Raw genomic sequence first — 16,223 nt, forward strand, 5'->3', positions numbered from 1 at the left:
CGCTGGTATAACATCTACTGTACCCGGTGTTGGTTGGACAGATTAGGCGTCAGATGCCTGTTTGTGTTAGGTTGTGGCTGCGAGTAAACACAAACAAATTATCCTTGGATTATGGATTAACCTCTAATCACCGGTCAGCAAGGACAAAGGCCTCATGTTTTGGATTAGCTGTCTATAAGAAATTCATTCCCGTCAATATAAAAGTTTTATCCACTTATATTATGCAGAATATATACAATGAAATGCTCCACATTTGTACCTAAAATCAGAAATACGAAATGCTTTACAGTTATAAATAAATGAAACAATGAGGAACAGGAAAGGAAGGCAGCACATACAGAGGTCTTCAGGGGAACACTTGGTTCATAGTAACTGAGACTTGACCCAGGACCCAAATGAGGCTAGGTCATGGCCTAATATCAGGACGGAATATTATTCAGTCTAATCAGCTGAGGTAATACGTTGCTGTATTGCAGCATGTCTAAGGTGGATCAGAGTGGACTTACCATCAGCTCCGATCAAATGCTACGTTAATATTATAAAAGGAGACACAAAAGGAGAGGTGGAACTGTAAAGAGCAGAAGCATCAGGCTTCTGACAGTTTCGGTCTCTCTCAGTGGTGGGTGTGTTCCGCCGCCACATTTTGGAGTCTAATCGTCTTTCGGTCTATTGGGTGAGCTTCTCACTGTCCTCTGGTCCCTGTGGAACGGTTCTCTCTCTCTCTCGCTTAACAAACACGAAAATATTCTATCTGTCCCTTTAAAATAATCCATTTAAACAAAGACAAAAAAAGAAAAGCACCAAGAAATGAAATGATGGTTTTAAATTATAAATAGATTATTTAATAGAATAAATAGAATATTTAAATATATATATATTAACATCTATAACTAACATAATGGACTTGTACTCCCTTCACATGATGTCACTGTTTTTACTGAACAAACTAATGATCAAGAAATCTAACTGCATCACTTTCACAGCACAAAACCAAACACAACCTTTGTCTTCATTCCTCTTTTCTGAAAAATAATTGCTGTATCTTTGTCTATACAAATATCTATATGTTACTGTACATTTGTTACCAGCACTGTGTATACTTATAGTGAGCATTACTGACAATAAGAGCTACATTCCTTGTGGCAACTATTATTCTGATTCTGTTCAATACTGTTCGAGGTCATTTGTTTAGAAAAGTATTTGCGACACGTCAAACAAACAAATGTAACGCGGGACAAAATATGATTCCCTTGAAACCCTAATTGACAATGCAGTCTCGCTGGATGGGAACCTCATTTTTTTAGGACACTAGGCTGGAAGTGATGTGTTTTACATGTCCAGTTTCTTTCAAATCAATAAGCAGAACTTAAATAGCATGAGCCGACGAAAACAAGTACCGCAAGAAAACAGCACAAAATACAAACAAGAAAATGTCACAATACCAACCACAGAGCGAAAGATGTTGACAAAATTAATAATAATAAAAATAAATCAAATGAAAAGCAGTCAGAGTGACACTTTCAAGTGTGATTTGTATTCTCTGTGAAACACAAACAGGTTTTGAATGAAGGAAAGACAAACAGTGGCGTGCCAAGGTAAAGTGTATTTATTCTGTTTTAAGCAGAGAGAGAAAGAGAGAGCAGAGTGACTGAAGGAGAATGTCACTAATAGGACAGAAATAATCAACAGCAGCGTTTGAAGAAAGCCGACACACATGCACGTTCATATGTTAGAGGGCTGTGGCCAGTCAGCCACATAATAGAACAATCACTCTGTCACTCATCCTCGGCTATTCCTGTGGATGCTACTCCGTTTAAAAATTACAAAAAAAATCCTGTGTTTTATCTTCTTTTGTCCTTTTTCTCCTCCTGTCAATTTTCGTCTTCCTCCTCTGTCCTGCTCTTTGTTTCCTCTGTTCCTCTCTCAGATCTGTCCTTGGTCACTGTCTCCTATTATTCCTTCATCATGATGCATTGTATGGCGATGGCAACCAACTATTTAATGCGTCTTCCTCCCTCACGAGCACATTCAAGCAAGAATCTGCTTTGATATGTCAGGATAAATCGCATGGAAGTGATGAAACAGATCAACTAATGTGTCTTTGTGAATTTATTTTAGTACATATGAACAATTCTTTTTGGATACAAGGGCATGAAACTTATCAGGCATGTAAAAACACACGTCAAATTTCAGTTCAGATTGTACAAGTAGACAGCAGGAAGGGGTGAACTTTGCTCCACACAACAGGGCTGGGGTTTTGTGGACAGACACAGATGTGTTCCTCTCTTATTGTGAGGGGACAATCAGTCACCCTGCTTACTCTAGTCATATGAAACAAGAGTTAATCAAAAGGGAACATTTGAGTCACGTGTTAAATGATTAAACTGCATCTATAAATCTTAAGCATATCGTAAGCATTTTAGTCAAACTTAAAGCTGCACGAATACATATTTCAGCATGTGTAATGTAGAAGAGCTCGCTCTTATTGACGAACCCACAGAGAGCAACTAACTCTGCACTTCCCCTTTGGCTCTACACAGCTTCTCTTTGCGTCTTTCAGCTCTACGGCCCATAAGGTGTTTAATATGTCAGCATTGTGTTTGTTTTGCATCACCCTGAATTGGCAGGTTGTATGATGGAATGAATGTATTAATACAATGTACAGTATGTAGGTAACACATATTTATATTGAGATTATACCAACATAGGAAATTGGTCACATAAACTAAAACCATTAAACGTTTACAAAGTTTTGCTCCCTGATAGATAAATAATAAAGAAATGATAACAATAGATTAATACCAGGGCAACAAGATCCACTGTGAAAACAATGTAAACCACATGAAAAGCTTCCAACAAACTGTATATTATTTTCAAAAAACTGAATTTAACCTCACTAAATTAAATAATAGCATATTTCTAATCCTATCCCTTTTGAAGTTATTACTTATATTTGAGCTGCAAGGTTTCTCTTAAGAATCTATAACACACACACACACGCTTTTTTTCTTCTCCTGCCGAGACCCGCTGTTGCTCTCACTTATTTTTCCGTCACCTTTTCACTCAGCCAAGCTCCTGAGGTTACGATCAGGCTCTAGCACTGTTGGTTATGCACTGCAGGTGTGTGACGGGAAGTCACAGAAAATATAGAAAACATTCAGTTACAGTTTTAATTTTCAAATTCCACTGTAGTTCTTTTTTTTAGTAATATTAGTATTTTAGTGTTTAGTATTTTGTTTGATGAAGTATGTTTTGTCTCGTCAAAGTCTCACCTTCATCTTCGAAAAAAAAGGTAATTGATAAATAAATGTACACGAAAATGAACACCACACTCAGAGTCACCCAGCCAGATGAAGGAAAAAAAACTCCCCTTTTGTTTTATGCATTCCTGTATTTTTTTCTCCCAAGTATACCTCTTCACTCTGCTGGCATATTTTCAATCATTATTAGAATGCCGGCAGCTCAAGGCTCGCAGGCTTTAACCCCTGGTATGTTTTGTGTGTGATAAAAGGCGAAAGCACTATCAATCTTTATTGTCTGGCCCGCACACTGTAATTGCATTCAATAGTCCACTGATTCTCTTGTCTGCGCTAATGTCGGGGAGCAGAGAGGAGCCAGATGCTCTGACTGCATCACACACACACACACACACACACACACACACACACACACACACACACACACATACACGTGCATATAGACACACAGGTGCACAGACACACAGTTTAAGCTTTTATACAGAAAGAAAAATGGAAAATGCACCAGGAATATGCATTGAATCACACACAACACACGGGCAACGCTACTTGGCTCGTACTTGATAAATTGTTGACAGTATAGATTGTGAGCAGCTGCGCTTCCAGAGTGTATATAGAAGAAGATTCATCCTCAAGTTTCCCAGATTGTTTATGTCTATGTACAGTATGTATATATATGTGTGTGTGTGCTGGTGATGTCACCGCTACGCCAGGTCATGTATTATTCAAATTTAAGCAAGCCGAAGGAGGGAGGGAAGAGAGGAGGGGTGGAAGAGCTGGAGGAGTGCCAAACACTCGATTGGATCTCAATGAATAGTAAAGAGGCAGACGAAAGGAAGGAGAGAGAGAGAGAGAGAGAGAGAGAGAGAGAGAGATAGAGAGAGAGAGAGAGAGAGAGAGAGAGAGAGAGAGATGGGAAGGGGGTGGAGGATTCCGGAGAGAGAGAGAGAGAGAGAGACAATCAGCATGAGTGAGGAGAAGAAGAGTGGAGGGAAAAAGGATAAGAGACATATATGACAGTAGAAGGAGTTATTTGGATAGCCTCTTGTAATACTTCATCCACATTCTAATGAAATCCAACTGCTGCCTTTTCCTGTGTTATTCTACATAAGCCGGTGGAGTTTACCAGAGTATAAAGTGCATTTGTGAGCTTTGTTTGTGCATATGTCTGCGCGTGATGTGCATGCGCGAGGACTTTGATTCCATATTACCTATCCTCGACGAGCGCCTTCAAGTCAGGTGGCGGTGCATATTGCAGAACCTCACACTGTGGCCAGCCTTGATAAGACCAACACGCCGAGCTCCAGGTAATAGATTTGGGCTTGTTGTCATATCCACACAAAGCCTCCAACCCCGAGGATCAAGGCAGATGAAAAGCTGGCCTTTGATATTGGTTATGCCAAGACCACTCCTATGTTATTGTGTTGGATTCTGAATGACACGCCGTATACATATAAATATATACATGATTGTTGTTTCTCCTCTGGTGATCTGTCAGAACTTGTGTGGGGGAATTCACAGCTGCATGTTTGTGGTTGTTTTGTTTTTGCAGTTACAATGCACTCATGAGTTATGTGTGGCGCTAATTAATGCTTTCAGTGGTACTGTTTCTGTTGCACTTTTAAGTGGGGCAAGGCTAACAGGCTAACTAACATTAAATCCCAGTTGAATTGGATATAAGTGAAGCCCTGTTGTGTCCTCCATCCTACAGTCATGCAGTCATTTATTAGAGGTTGATTATTTGTTGGCCGGCAAGGCAAACAATCTTGGCACAGATCTGCTTGTTTTACCATAAGATTATGATCATTCAGCACTATGTCCACTCTTTATAATGTTTTTTACTGCCACGACTTCTTTGTGGGGCTGTTTGTGTGTGCATACATTTGCATGTTACATACATGCATTCACAAATTCACTCAGAGCCAGTGGGGCATTCCACTTGCACACCACATACAGTAATACATTGCTGAATATCAAAGGAAATTACCCTTCACCTTGGTGCATGGATCTTAGCTGAGTTCCTTAACCAGAGGAATGGGCTTTGAACCAGGCAGATTCCCCCAGGGCCCGTATCCCGGCCCCTCCCCGGAACGCCGTGCCGGATAAGGGCCGTAATTCCCACTTTTAGGTTTCCATTAATCTGATCCTGACACAGGGGAGACGGGCTGCTTTGCATATCGCCTTCCCAAGATGGAGGGCTATTTACATGATCGCCTCCAGATTGAATATGATCAGTAGCCCACCTCCTCCGCCGTCCTCTGCAACTGAGACGGAAAAATGCAGATTTTCTTTCAGAGGGTATTTGCTGCATTATCATGGATGAAATATTATTCACTCAGGTATATTCGCCATAGCGTTTCGATATGTCTCAAGTTAGACTTGATGGATACGTGTTGCGGATATTACAGCGCTCTGCTTGATTCCCTTGACGAAGGCCAAATTTCTTTTATGAATGTGACAGCGGAGATGGATAGATTGACCCATTTATCATCGCTCACTGATAGCACTAATGTGAAGAGAACTACCCCCCCCCCCCCTCCCTTCCTTCTCAACAAATGTGAGGAACACCAGTGAACAGTGCCCCATTTGAAACCATGGAGGCAAACCCCCATGTAAATGTATCTGTAATGAACGTTGCGTACAGGAGGTGCATTATTCTCTTTCTGCTACATTTATTTCTGAATATCAAATGAATATGATAAATGTGGAGCGAGGGGGCGGCGGCGGGGGAAGCAAAGTAAGCTGAGGATATGAGATGAGTGATATTGTTATTACACCACCGACGATGAGCAGCAGAAGTTGAGACGGTGTGAGACTGTGGCGTAGGGGGAGGACACACACACACACGCACACGCACACGCACACACACTCACACACACACTCACTCACACGTCGCATCCCTGTCTGTCCGTCATTATCCATCCCTTGAAGTACCTTCATTGTTTTTTGATTTTTTTTCAGTACGTCAAGCCGAGACACAATTCCACACTCATGTGAGTCCCAGTTGTGAGCCGATACACAGCGAGACAACAACAATGGGATGTGGAAAAAATAGAATATCACTGTACAAACACCACCACTGTTTAGTGTGATGAAAGAGCAAATCCTCACTCAAACGGTGCCGGTGAAATATTGGTGACAAGGCTGAGCAAATGTGAATGCTCTTGACTGTTACTTCAAAGTATTGCTACTCCTGGCAGGGAAACTAGTAGGTGGCTGTAATCAAACCAGAGGTGCAGCTGCTTTTTGTGTGAGACAATAGGTAGAAAAGTATTTTTTTCATTAGAGCCTCACTTCTGTTACATTTTGTAAAGGAGATTACACAACGTGTGAACCTCCGTCCAACTCGATAATCACCCACCAAGAATTTGCGCGTGGTGCCAATTGTCACTTCGGCAGACACTTCATGTAAACAGTGTGATAGAAACCCATCATACGTCCCCAGTCACTTTGTCTCAGGCTGTTTTGGGCGCAGGGAAAACATTTGAGCTTCCCCTAAGTGCATTTCATGCTTTTAATTGACACCATTGCATGTTAATTCGAAGCATGTCACGGATGTGTCACACCAGTAAGCCGCCAGTGTCCGACCTCATGTAATGTCGAATTACATTCCAGCTGCTCATCGGCGTGACAACAGATAAGCTTCTCCTAGGCAACGCCAAGCGGTTCAAAAAGTCATGTGTAGCTGAGGTGTTTTTTTACTTTACCCTCCTTACTTAGGAGGTGGCCAATGAGAATGCTGCATAATGTTGTTGTTGTTTTTAAATCCATTTCCCTGCGTCTGATCACTCCATGGCTATCTGAATATAATTCTTCCTCTCTTGGACTATAACATATCTTGCAGTAGGCATGGTCCTAGACCATGAAATAATGTCCTCAAAATACATCTGCCAAGGCAATGGCTGCACCTGAAAAAGGGTTCGATATACTGTAGTAGCAGAGAGTGGTTATGCAGCCTTAACCTATTTTATTGCTACTGTACAAAATACATTTTAAGGTTTCCTACAGTGATGGCTCTCAAATGCCTCTACTTATAACCTTTACCTTTACTAAAACCATTTCAACATGCTGGAAGTCAGGGCCCCCTGTTTGAGTATATACAGTATACTTTCATAGAGGTAGGTAGGGGAGCTGGGCACTTAAAAGGTGATGACCAATATAAAATCTAATATTCTGTTTGATTCCTTCTTACTTTATTTTACTACAGCCGTCATTGGGGGCGAAGTACACCAAGGCAAGGCCCATGGCAGACCGGGCACGCATAGGGAGGGTACAAGCAGCATACATATGTCCAACCAGAATTCTCTCACTTGTTAGGGTCTAAATTAGTGCAGTTTGGGATACTCATGCTTTGGCCAGATGACAGACACAGGCAGTGAGGCGAAAAAAAACATTTGATTTGACATTTGAAAGGGCATTTTGGCACCCAAGACAAAGCAAATCATGGCGCTGGTTCAAATGCAATGCCAAAAAGGAAATAAAACAGTCACTAAACCTAAATAATTATAATAATTTACCACTAATACTACGTAACAACAGCTAAACTGACTTCTTTTGTCCTTGCATGTGATGACAGGACCGAGCACACAGTATGAGGACGAATTGGAAGGATGCATTTGCAACATCCCAAGCATGATGGACAAAGGCGATGACAGATATATGGACAGACCTACAAGTTAAGGTAATATTATACCTTTCTGTGTCATAGCCAAGATGGCTCATCTTGTGATGAGCCATCACAAGATGAAGCCATGATCTGTCCATGCTCATGAGGGTAGTTGCAGTCCTCTGGATGTCTGCGTGTAGCCCAAAATGTATGGCTGTGCACACCATATGGGGTGACTATATATGTGTGAACATGTTTGCCCTATGCAAATACCTAATCTAATACTAACAGAACCATAATTGTGTGTATTGACCATCCTGCTGTCCATCTTGGAGTATATCTGGTCTTTTAGAGACTCCAACAATGCAACTCAATAGAGTCTTTCATTGGACCCTTCCTTTCCTTAATTCCCACATTTTTCAAACTTTATGGCCCCAGTTTGTAAATCAGGCTTTTTAATATCCTAAGTCCAAGCAAAGACATTTAAAAGGACATGACGACATCATCAGGGATATCCCTCCATGACCACAGAAGACATTATACAACTGTTTTCATTGACTCATTAGTACTCCCCACGTCCAGTAAATTGATTCTGACATGTAAAACCAGTGGAGTGCAGAAACTTACATCTATTAAATGTTTGCGATGTCCATTGATTTGTCGTTTGCTTGAGATCCTTCACTGAGCTAGTGCACTGTTCTAAAATCAAAGACAATCGGAAGATAAAGAAATCCTATTTCACAGATAGGTTATAAGAAAGACAAGTTGCAGCTGGGGAGCAATGAGATGTGTTTGCAATACAAAGAGAAGATGGACACTTTGCAGTAAACTACAATTTTCTAATAACTGCTGATTAGTAGGCCTATGCTGTTTTAATAATTTATTATGGCATGGTTTACCAAAACATCACAAAACCTACTCAAACTATCAGTATGTCATATGTTTAATTGAATGAAAACTGAAGAAAAAACGTTTTTGGACAAACAAGTTGTCAGGATGTCATTTGCACCATTTCACAGTCCCGAGTGAATCAAGACAAATTCAAAATGGCCACTGCAAAATGGCTGCAAGATGGGATCTGTGGAAGTGGATGATTGTGTGTCTCACACTGCTGTATCTGGTTGAAGAGTGATAGCACTGGCCCCAAAAATAGCTCCAAATTATTCATAGCGAGGTATGACAAGCTTCGGATGAAAAATATGACTGTGTCTGAGTCCAGCGCTGCAGGCCAGTGGAAGAGATTAAATATAAAGCTGTTAGCCAGTAAGTAATACACTATCAGATCAAAGGACAGAAACCTATCACTGGACAGTAACTCTGCGACACAGTGACATTTCTTCAAAAAAAATGACACCACACCTCTGAATCCATTTGTGGATAATCACTTCTCTATGTCCTTTATCAAGACATAAAAGTATGTTAAAAAGGTGACATAATGTCAGAATGTGTGGCTCAACAGGAAAAACTCAAAGAATATATTTTAGAGATTAGGGAACCAATCAAAATCAAGACATGTGACTTAAAAAGACACAACGAGTAAGAGTAACAATATTCAACGTTTTGTGTCTGATCTTCAGTGATTTCCATAGAACCATAGAATATATCAGCCAACTCTACAGTTTCTCAGAACCTTTTAGCCTCTTTAAGCAAAATTGTTTAGTTTTTTCCAAGTGCACAAATCCGCTTTCATCGACCCCTTTTTCAGCCACATGAAAGCAGCTGTTTACAGTCAACAACAACAAGGCTGTGTCTCAAATCGGACACTTCCATTAGTACACTGTGGGCGTTCGTAGAAACGAGGAGACGATAAACAAGTTGTCAAGTCGAACGTTTACTTCCCAACATGAACAGCGATACAGCGGCAGTAGTCAAGCCTCCAACCCAACAGTCACAACAGGTAAAACAATAACAACTCCTCCGATTCTCACTTCCGTTAACTTAACATCTCCCAGCAAGCTCCTGGGTTACCTGTCTTAAAGGAGACGCATCTCCTCTCATAGTGTTCAGTGAATGTCTATGTTCCCAGTGGGTCACCACAACACTATGTATTTACTTGTGTAGTGCGTGAATTTCGACAGGGTAGTGTTGTTTCAAATTGCACGTGGCTGTTTTGCAATCACCAGAGCAGTTTAATTGTTCATTGTACCAAATCATTACAGACTTCTAAATTAAACATAAACATTAAACATACTGATGGCTTCTTCGCACCATACAAATATAAGTTATACATGTGTTTTTTCTTTTAATAACTACCTCATACTGTTGTCTGTGTTCACCGGAGCAACTGCGTCCCTTCCCTTCAGCTAAGTAGCCAAGATACCTAAAATAGCAAGTGTAAGTACAGAAGAACGCAAATTGAGACCCAGCATAAGAGTCTTCAGCCATGCTAGGGCTTCTGTGAGGTCATACTAAATACTATCGTCTGCATGCTTACATGCTCACAATAACAATGCTAACATTGATTTTAGGTATACTTTCTTCCTTGTTGATTAGCATGCTAACATTTGCTAATTAGCACAGAACACAAGCTGAGGCTGATGGGAATGTCATGTTATTTTCTTCAAACAAGTGAAAACCTGTTAATGCATATTAGTAGCAGCAGCGTTTATTTTTTTATCTAAGTGAACCTGTCAAAAAATAGATGGAGTGTTGGTGCACAAGAAATATGTAAAATGATTCTTGATTTTAGAAAATACTTAAAACAAATACATTTATTTTAGACGGGGTTGGAATTTTCTTACTGCACGTTTTTCATGTGTTGAGAAAAGATAGTTTGAGAACTTAATTATAGACAAAAACAAAGTTAAGACAGATAAGGGATTTTGAGGTGATCCTATATTTTGTATGAAAAATCTTAATTAGTAAAGTCAACAATAACTTTCGACAATACATGCTTAAGTGGTAAATCATTTTTTGAAATGTAGAAGTGTTAAGTATCATAAAATGGATACTTGAGTATCACTCAAGTGAAGTTAAAGTACTTCAAAACTGTATTTGAGTAGTACATGAGTAAATGTACATAGTTACATTCTACCACCATTTCCGCTCTGTTGTGGAAAAGCAGCTCTGGTAGTGAAATAAATGACAAGACAAATAATTAAAATAAAGAGATAGTCTGGATACAATTATCTCACCAGAAATGTTTAAGACACTGCAAATAAGTAGTCTAAATAATGTAATAATTATTATTATTAGAAAAAAACATTTTTAAATCACCCTCACCTTGCTTATTATTTAGTGTTGTTGTTGTTGATACTGCAGTTTTCTATCAAATCTTGAGCATGTTTGTGAGCACAGTTATAAAAGCTGACGGGGAAATGAGCATCGAATAATCAGACATTACACATATCAAAGAAATACATCTTCTACTTTATTTAACCAGTTTATTCAGCAGCTTGTTTATTCCTTAGACATACGCTTTAGGCATCGTACTTGAGCACTTTGAAACTTTGGACTATACACACACACACACACACACATATATATATATATATATATACATATATATATATATATATATATATATATTAATGTATGTATACACACACTACTCACATGTTTGGAGGAAGGTGCTACACAACAAGCTCGGAGACATACACACACACACACACACACACACACACACTTTCACTCTCTCATACCCACCCACACACTGCTCATTGTTAGCCCTCAGGCCTCACATTTGAGAGTTTCATTTACTTGATTAAATGATATTTGCATATGGAAATTGTTTGAAAAAATTATATTAATTTGTTATATTCAAAGGAGAATTACTTTCTCATATTAAAGCTGAAACAGACAAAGGCTGAGAGTGACAGGTGATGATATTGAACTTTGCTCAGTTGAGGCCTGTCTGTGTACACACACAAACACACACACAAACACACACACACACACACACAAAATGCATGTTTTTTCTAGGATATAAAAGCAGTTTAAACCTCGTCTCAGGTGTGTATGCGTCCAAATCTGGGTCCAAAGACGAAGGTCAGTTGCTCAGCAGCGGGATTTCCCTCAGCCTTGTGTGTTGTGTCCAGGTGTGTGTGACTGATGTAGCTCTATGAGTCGTCAGCGTGGGACAGATCTCCTCCTGAGCCAACTTAACTTATCAGGAACACAGACCAAAAAAATCAGGCTAATTAATTAAGAACAGTATTAGAAGTAATGGGATATTATAATATAAATTGCTACATTCTGGAACCAATTTAATCCAATTACTGGAACCCCTCATGAATATAATACCTCCAAAATCACTCCGTCAGAGTCCAAAGGGAGATGTGTCTGACTACTAAGACTGAAAGAAAAGAAAAAGAAAAAGAAAAAATCTGCTCCCTTTTAACAGCGAACACCAACGATGATTTAAATTGTTGAGAGGAACTGTTAATTTGAGTAATAAACCTAATGATGATTTTTTTTTTCTAATTGACATTTCGACCATTTACAACCTGAGTAGGTTTTGTTTGAGCTCCCTTGTGCTTGATAAAGACGAATGACTGGAAAGGCTGATTGGTGCTTTTTCCCTTAATGGCTTCTACCCAATTTAGAAAATGTCTTAAAAGAGACAAAAGAATACTATTTTCCAGCAGTTAAAGTGGAGTGCGTTTTGGAGGAGTGGATTGGATAAATTGACATTAAAAATCACAGCAACTTTAGAGGCTCAGAAATCATTTCATGAGGGATAAATCCACATTACAGCATATAAAACCATACATGAGTGCTTTGGAGAAGATTTAGAGTCAGGTGGAAAGACTCTTACTGAGCATCTTATAAATGGGAACACATTGCAAGTTTGGAAGTAACATTTATTGTCCTCACTCAACTTCCAAAGTTTAAATCATTTTGTAATTACATTACAGTTAATTTAGCTGACGCTTTTGTCCAAAGCGACGTACAAAAAGTGCAAACAATCATGGAGATACAACTCCGAACAGCAAGAATCTTGTAAGTACAATAACTTCAAACAGGTACAATCGTTTAAGTGAACACTGTCTTCAAATAAGCCAGTTTGAAGTGCAACATAAGTGAAACATACAGAAACAATAGAATACAAATTCAACTATTAGCTATAAATAAGCCAAACCAATATAAGTGCAACATACAAAGAACAGTTATTTAGTTTTCTTCATTCGCCGAGGTGCAGTCGAAACAGGTGAGTTTTCAGTCTGTGACGGAAGATGTGAAGACTATCTGCTGACCTGACATCAATGAGGTCGTTCCACCATTTTGGAGCCTGGATAGCAAACAGGCGGGTTTTGTTTGAGGGAAATCTGGGTCCCACTCGCAGTGAGGGAGTGGCGAGTCGATTGGTCGACGCAGAGCGAAGTGAACGCGCTGGGGTGTCTGGTTCGACCATGGCCTGGATGTAGGAAGGGGCTGATCCATTCACAGCACGGTAGGCCAGCACCAGAGTCTTGAAGCAGATTTGTGCCGCCACTGGTAGCCAGTGAAGGGAGCGGAGAAGCGGTGTAGTGTGGGAGAACTTGCTAATTGCTAATCAGTGGTGGAGTATTCAGATACATACAGGTTTTAATTGAGATTGACAATACCAAAATGTAAAAGTACTCCATTACAAGTAAAGAATCCTGCATTAAAATTAAAATGTGCAATTTTTGAGCTACTTTTTCTTTACTGAAGTATTTCCATGCTACTACATATTTGTACTCACTACAGCAGTATATTAAAAAGTTACACTTCAACCAATACAACAGTAACGTGCTGCTTACACATCAATGCATCAGTAATATTAATCTAATATTCTATATTATAACAATCTTTTTTACTTTTGATACTTTAACTAAAGGATGTGAATACTTTATTATTCTAGATACATTAACTTGCCAGCAGCATTTTGATGTAGTAACTGTTTCAGATGGAGCAAATATTTTGTGTTTCTACTGCTGCGTGATTTCATTTACTGAATAACAATCTATCTTACTGTATATGCTCATACAGGTTTCATATGCTATAAACTCCAAAACCTGGGTTTGAATCCTGAACCAAATGAATGCCGTTTACTTGTTCTTCCAAACACTGCTTGTGGGCTCGGGTTTTTTCCCACAGTCTTAAGAAATGCAGGTTAGGTTCATTAGAAACTCTAATTTAGCCAATATGTTGAAAATCTTTATGAGCAGAGTACTGGAAAGCAAAGAAGCTGCAGGAGACCGACTTGATGTTTTCCAAACAGGGCGAGCAGTAAACTTGTTTACCTGAAGATGGATCACGTCGATGGATCCTCAAATCCTTCTAGAAGACAGCAGTATCATCTGCCGTGGATTTAAGGCAAAGTGCACCTAATCTTGACTCCCAAGTGAGAGGAAGCAATTACAATTGTTACCTAGCAGCTGTCCCGGGAACAGTCCGTGCTGGAGACATGTGTGTGTTGAGCTGTGGGTCTCTGAGAGTGTGCCCTGACCTAAGAGAGGACCAACCAGCTACCTGGATGAGACCTGAGGCCCGTTGTGTAGTGTTACCTCATAAGAGAAGGGAACAGAATATCTGTAGGCCTACTTATATGTACATACTAATAGATAGGAATTAGTTCAATATTTCCTTATTAGGCTAGGTGTAAATAGTTTGCGTCAGTCTTGGGTATCTGTCTGAGTGTACACCACCTCTTCCCAAATGTAAACTGGTAAAGGCTATCTGCAAAGTTCCAAAGAACTGTCAAATTATAGTCAAATAAAGTGTAAAGCATAAAGCAGTAGTTTGACTTTCTTAATTAACAAAAGCAAAAGTGTATTAGTAGGCCTGTTGGCTGCTGCTGAAGACGAACATCTTTCAAAACAGGTCACAAATTTATGTTGGGGACCATTTTCTCCCGTGGATTAATCCACACTTGGTGCTGCAGTGAGTGTTTAGGGCAGCAGGACAGTGTATGTGGGATTTAGTCAAAGTAAACAACAGTGTGTGTTCATGGTAATGAAGGAACATGTCACACAGTGCGGCTCATTGATATATCAGGCTTTGGATACACACACAAATACTTTTTAGTAGCATCGCTGCATTTTTGTCTTTGACAATAAAAAAAAAAAAAGTGTCACTCAACTGATCCTGCAAGTTTAGCACTTACATATACTTGTGACAAGGCCTTTTCTGTAAGGGATGGAAATATAATTGATGATGATTGACATGTCATTTAATATAATATCTCACTTGAAAACAGAGAGAAAGAAGAAACTAAGAAAATAGTGTGTGTATGGGTGTAAGAAGTGAAGTGAATCAAAATGTTTAGCAGCGTCACTTGTATTGTGTGTGTCATCTTGGGAAAATGTGATCCTGGAGTCACCTACTGTAGCGGGAACTAACGCTGAAGCTGTTTTAAGTACTTTGCCAGGTGTTTGAATGTGTATGTCAGACACATTCAAACAACTGTCTGCCCCACCCCCTTCACTTTTCGCACCTGGCCCAATTTGGCGAACATGATCCCATCACAAGATGACCTCTAGTTATATGTAACTCTGTAGAGTGACAACCAGAGATAAACCTGTACAGCCTGGACTGAAAAATATTTCCTAAAAAAAAAAAAAAAAAAAAACCCATCAATTACATTTCAGGGAATTTAGTCTCAGATTACATTCGTTTTTGACACAAACGTTTATAATCAGTCAGTGGGACTTTCACCAGGAGGACATTGTTTACCACGTGAAACCAAAAGTCACTGTTGACTCATTTTAAGTCTGTCACTGATACAAAGTACTTATTCTCAGACAAATCATGATTTCTCAACCTAACCAAGTAGCTTTGCTGCCTAAACATGAACAAGTAGTTTTGTTCCCATTTACAACATAAACAAACTGCGATCGTAATCTGGGAGAAAAAATGTTCCCCACAAAATGTAATTGAGTGCAGTTTTAATTGTATGAGACAGGTGTCACAGGGTTGACCTGTGACACCTGTCTCATGAGTGCAGGTTTAACGTTGGGTAGATAGGACACATCTACTGTATACAAAGTGTATCGCTTACCACTTTGTTTGGTGTCGTTTGTTCTTAAGCATGCTCGAGTCTACGCTGATACACGTGTGTATCATGAAACCCCATCAGAGGCACTGATACTACTACAGGCTGGGAAGAAAGTGCCAATAAAACTTTCCAAAGAAGAAAATTTAATTATTTCATAGACAACAAAACGTGGTTGCTCTTTTAATCAGCAACAAATTCAACCATGCCTTAATGCATATTTAATTGCCTCAACTTTCCCTTTTTTTTTTATCAAAGCGAGAGGGAAGATCTCGTTAAACGGTGGCATATGGACGTTAGTGTGAAATATTGAGAAGTATATGAAAGAGGAGCCCTGTATTCCCCGGTGGATCCCTCAGACAATCACGGCAAAAAATGGAGCAGAATGAATTGAGATGCTTGT

General features: G+C 39.5%; 1 long non-coding RNA gene across 3 annotated transcripts in view; it reads left to right on the forward strand.

Annotated features, from left to right (window-relative positions):
* The window catches only part of LOC115020491 (uncharacterized), a 152,089-nt gene that overhangs the window by 60,442 nt on the left and 75,424 nt on the right, over positions 1–16,223 (forward strand). For all 3 annotated transcript variants that reach the window (XR_003833583.1, XR_003833581.1, XR_003833582.1), the window contains one exon: positions 7,834–7,938. This is a non-coding gene — a long non-coding RNA (uncharacterized LOC115020491). The remainder of the gene's footprint in view (positions 1–7,833; positions 7,939–16,223) is intronic.

Source organism: Cottoperca gobio, chromosome 15 (genome assembly GCF_900634415.1).
Source record: "Cottoperca gobio chromosome 15, fCotGob3.1, whole genome shotgun sequence".
In the NCBI taxonomy this organism is placed as follows: domain Eukaryota; kingdom Metazoa; phylum Chordata; class Actinopteri; order Perciformes; family Bovichtidae; genus Cottoperca; species Cottoperca gobio.